This window comes from Lactuca virosa, chromosome 8, assembly GCF_052849685.1.
Source record: "Lactuca virosa cultivar CGN04683 chromosome 8, Lactuca_virosa_CGN04683_v6, whole genome shotgun sequence".
NCBI classification, from domain to species: domain Eukaryota; kingdom Viridiplantae; phylum Streptophyta; class Magnoliopsida; order Asterales; family Asteraceae; genus Lactuca; species Lactuca virosa.
Window position 1 is genome coordinate 297,516,514 of NC_136433.1, and position 5,395 is coordinate 297,521,908.

At 29.7% G+C, this 5,395-nt stretch overlaps 1 long non-coding RNA gene across 1 annotated transcript; it reads right to left on the reverse strand.

Moving 5' to 3' along the window:
• Positions 1 to 630: 630 nt before the first annotated feature.
• Positions 631 to 1,457, reverse strand: LOC145128517 (uncharacterized). Its single transcript, XR_013716964.1, has 2 exons — positions 1,230 to 1,457; positions 631 to 1,089 (listed from the first exon to the last, which is right to left on the reverse strand). It is a non-coding gene; the product is annotated as an uncharacterized LOC145128517 (long non-coding RNA).
• Between the last annotated feature and the right edge of the window lie 3,938 nt (positions 1,458 to 5,395).

A 5,395-nucleotide genomic window follows, 5' to 3' on the forward strand; every position in this document is an offset into this window, starting at 1 on the left:
GCTGGTGTGGGGTGGATTCTAGGTCATTCTCTAGCGTGTGGGAGCTTGCAGACTTTGCTGCAGACTGGGGAAACACTCCCATAAAAAAAGGGATCTCGTATCTGATTTTCTCATGCTTCATTTGGTGCATATGGTTGGCAAGAAATGATGTTGTTTTCAAAAAGGTTAAAGCGGCCCCCTCAAAAGTGGCGGATAATATCATCTCTTCCTCTTTTACTTGGTACAATTACAGATCCAAAAATGGGTGTGCCTCTTGGGCCTCATGGAGCTGTTCTCCTTATTTTCATCTCTAACTTCTTTTGTTATGATGTTTCTGTTATTTCTTTTCCTGTTCTGTTATGTACTCTTGGTCGCAATTTAGCTTCTTGCTATCATTGTTTTGGCCTTATTTATATCATTATTTGCCTTTTCCAAAAAAAAAATTACTTGAACTTTATTCTTCCAAATATTTTTTTATTGTCAAAATTAGTTTATGTTGGATTTAATTATGGTTCGAATTTCAAATTTGAAAATCTAAGTTTGTAATATAAGTACCTAACTTTTAATTATAATAGAAGTACCTAATTTTTTAATAAATTAAAATAACATAACCTCTAATACATATATAACCAAATTCAAAATTCCATTAAATTACATCCATAATCTTTAGAATAGGGCATAAATAATACAAACTCAAAGAATTATTCGGCTCATAAAGAAAAAATGGTATCCGGGATATTCCAGATTGATCATAAATTATGGCTATGGAAGCCAATACCAGTTTTTGTTTACTTTGTACATATATGAAAACTGGTATGTCCCTTTGATCTTAACCATATCAATGATCGAAAGACTTAAATCCAAAAGCCAACGTGATACTTATTTGGAAAATACATCAAAGAAAATCCATCTCTTATTTAATCATATTAATCAAATTTATATTTTGACTAAATATGAGCCTAATTTATAGCATTTTCAAAATTAAAATTTTATCCATATACTCACACAGAATTTGCAAACATACCCGATTCTTTCTTCCACACTTAAACAACTTTAATCTTTTCTTTTCAACATCTTCTGACTTGAGTATTATCTACAACGACAAAAATCCTGCAAATCAAATAGCAAAATCAAACGTGTAACTTTCTCTATCTACATATTCATGTTGTGTTAACAAAACAAACAAACAAACACTTTATTTAGTGTTTTAACTTCAATCTTGCTGTCGTGCGACATCCAACACTCCATACCTTCAGTCGACCACAATTACGAGCGATTGGCATCTGCTTATACTCAATGTAATTTTTTCTTCATTTTCCGATTGATTCTATGGATGTATACTATTCCGTTTTTTCATCTACACAATGGAAGAAAGAAAGTTAGGGTTTGAGTAATGTAGCTGGAACACATGTAGTCGGAGCAGAGGTAGCTGGTAGTGGCGGAATTTTCTATGACATCGAAAAATTTAGGGCAGAAAATAAAAGTCACAATTTTTTTATTTTAATAATATTGAAAATGAATACATATTGTATAGTATATTTTTATTTTCATATTTTTATATTAATTTGTTAACAAAATATCAACTAATGCAATTATTTTTTATCATAATAATTAAATTTACATATAAACGAATTTTTTATTTTTTTCTAATATAATAATAAAAATGTTTTTTTAGGTATTTTTATTTTAATTGATTGATAAAAATAATATGAACATAAAATTACAAACAAATGATGTGTTATATATCGGGTTTCAGTTATGTTACTGAGAAACATTGATAAGAAAAATGACTTATGTAATGGTACTAGACTACATGTGATGTCTTTGAGAAAACATGTTATCGAGACACTTATCATATATCATATTTGGAATTAATATTGGAAATTTGAGCTTTATTCCAAGAATGTCCTTAACTCCATCTAAACAAAATCTCACTCAAATTCCAAGAAGAGAATTTCCATTGACCGTTTGTTTTTCAATGACAATTAACAAGAGTCAATGACAATCCTTATCTAAAGTTAGTGTGTTTCTTAAAGATCTGGTTTTTACACATCGTTAATTGTATGTTGTCTTATCTACAGTTAAAAGTAGAGAATGACTAAAATTGTTAATTTTAGATAAGGATGGTAAACCTACAAATAAAACTTCTAATGTTATGTATAAACAAGTTTTTAGAAATTTGTAAATAGTTTGTAGAATATTATTTCTTATAACATCTTTTTTTTAATAAAACTTTATTGTTAATTTTCATTTGTAATTTGTTATATTTTAACATATATATTTATTTGAACAACTTAATTTTCTAATTTGACATATATCAATTTTAATTTACTTCAGTTATCGTTGGTTGTTTTATTTTTATAATTAATTTAACATTTCATTATAGAATATGATTTCTTTTTCATTAATTCACAAATAAAAATTGTTCCATATATCTTGAAAAATAATTTCACGTACTTATTTGAAACAATGATTAAAATTTTACATAAATTAAAAAATATAAGTCTTTTAAATAATAATTTATTTAAAACAATTGATTAATAATTATTAGTTTTCACTAAAAAAAAACTAATTATAAAAACCAACTGTGGTTTCCACATACTATAACCTAGTGTTGTAATACAAAGAAATGAAGGTAGGATGCTATAATATGCAAACAAATGATTAAAAACTCTTTAGTACTCACTTTTCCTGCTAATAAGTTCCCGAATGGACATCACTAGAGTGTCTTTACCAGTCCCGAGGTAAACATTTGTCATCTCAACTACATGATTGATTTCCTCATCTCTCTCTCTTCAAATGACTTTATTGCAAGTTGGTCAATAGAAACCTATACATTTACAATTACAAGAACAAACAAAATGAGTGTGTGCAATAAGTAAAGCAAATATGCATGGTATCTATTATGTGCAAGAAGGTTGCAACCTAATTTGTAATATTTATATTTTTTACGACAAAATTTAGGGCTCGCGCCAAGAAATAAGAATGTTATTTCATATACTTTTGTATGATAGCATCATACTTTGAATCTTATAAAGTCAAAATTTGGTTACATATCTTGGATTTTTTATTTGATTGATTAAATTTTGTTTTTAGTTTAATTTTTAATTTTTAATTTTTATATTATGTATTTTCCAAACCTTGATGCTCTTGATGATTTTCTTGAGGAAGTGGAAGAGGAATCAAAGCTTGAAGATAAGGGATATGACTTAGACAAATATTTGAAGAACTTGGGAAGATGGTTAGCAAACATCTCACCTGACGAACCAGAACAAGAACAAACTGAGTTACAGGAACTAGAGCTAGAAGAGGAATAGTAGTTTAATCCAGAAAAAGATTTGGAGGAGTTAGAAAGGTTGCTTGCAGGGGACTCGTATGATGAGCACAAACAAGTTGAAAAGCAGGAACCACAACACGGTTTGATCATTACCACAACGCGATACCCTGATTTTCCTAGTGTGTTTCAAAGCATGGGACGACGATTCTGTCTTTAGAGAGAGTTCTTATTTCCGATCCATTTCTGATAACTATCTAACCGGTTCCAACCCTTGTCGAATTTCCGGGATTTTATGGATTCACGCTCGATTGGTCGATTTTAGAAACAAAGAGTCAAATTTTACGAAATGGTCCAAAATGAGTATTAAGTGCAACGAATGGACTGGCAATGAGAAGATTAGAAGTTTATTAACTTTGGAGTCCAACTCAAGACTCACACAAAAAGAAGCGGTTATTGGGAGGCAACCCGAGTTTTAAATTAGTTTGCATTTTCTTTTCATTTTAGTTTTTATTTTTAAAATTTCTACTTTTAGTTTTGTTACGAATAAAAGTGCTTTTGATGACTCTTATTTTTGCTGAAAGAAACTTTCAGATAGTAAATTGATGATGGGAAAAAATGCAAGAGTAGGGTGGATTATTACGAGAAGAAAGCAACAGATGTGACACACAAATAAGTGTGGGGTATACATTCGACATGGAGCAACTGGGGAGTCTAATGAGCTTTCAATGCTATTTATGGGAAAAAATTGATACGAGGGACCTTTCGAGAAATTAGATACTTCCATATTGCTCGATTCATTCAACGATGAAGAATTTAGATATTTTCACGAAGACGTGGCGCGAGCCTAGCTAACCCATGACGCGATTTACTATTACATAGCGATTGTTTTTCCCAACATGAAGACTGCAATGTGCCAATTCTCACTACGTGTCATGACATATTTTCTCGCAGTTGAAGTTCCAGAGTTTTACAGAAACCACGTCGTGGCCCATTATTTGCCACGAGTGGCAACGCCCCATTCAAACTTTTTTAGTGCTAAAGTGTAGTTGTCTACCTCATATTTATTTGACACGATTCACTAAATTTCAACAAGGATGTTCACTTCCACAAGTATTCCAACAAACAAAGTTAAACTTAGTATTGATAAGCAACCCACGACAGTCATCCTATCTCACGACTACATAGACAATGAGATTTTGTTCATTTCCCCTCTTTTTTTATATGCTTTAATTGTTTTTATATAGTGATGGAATTGTATAACTTAAGTGCGGGGTAGGGAATTGAAAAAAGGAAAATATCATAGTAGGTTGAAATAAAAAATAATGAAAATGCTAGATTTAGAAAAAACAAAAATATAAAGACTTGAAAATTTGTCTAAATTAAAAAATATAGAAAATTTAAAATATTGCTGTGTTAGAACTACGTTTGCTAGCATTGTGTGGGATAATTTGATACGAATTTAAAGGTTTTGTTTAGCTAGTTTTTTATAGTATATTTGTAGCTTTTCAGTTCTATTGAAATCATGAGACAAAAACACGAACTTGTGTAGTTTGAGGGACGTAATATATATATATATATATATATATATATATATATATATATATATATATATATATATATATATATATATATATATATATATCTTTGTGAATACCTAGACCCAATAAAAAGCCTTCCGGTGACGATTTATATCCTAGGTCCTTTTTTGTTAAAATAAAACGAGTCAAGTTTCTAAGTTTATCTGTTTAATTTCTGCATTTTAAGTCTAGTTATATAAAATAATTAATTAACACTTCATCAGTGAAACCTATCTCTGGCCATTGAGACTCGGTGAGTATTCCCTCCGGGGATATTTATATCTATCCACCTATTTGTAAAAGCTTGAATGGTTCAAAAAAAAAATCTCTACGCGAGTATCATCGAAAGTCATGGGTTCCATTAGTGACCTAAGGAATTTCGAGTACCCTAAAAAATTTCTTAAAAAGTCATTAACTATAGTATAGTAGCAATAAAGTGTTAAATTATTTGTTTGATTATATATGTGAAACTTGAAGTTGAAATATTGGAAAAGATTAAAAAATCGAAAAAGCTGTGAAAAAAAAGGGAAAATGAGAAAAGGTTCCACAAAAATACGAAGAA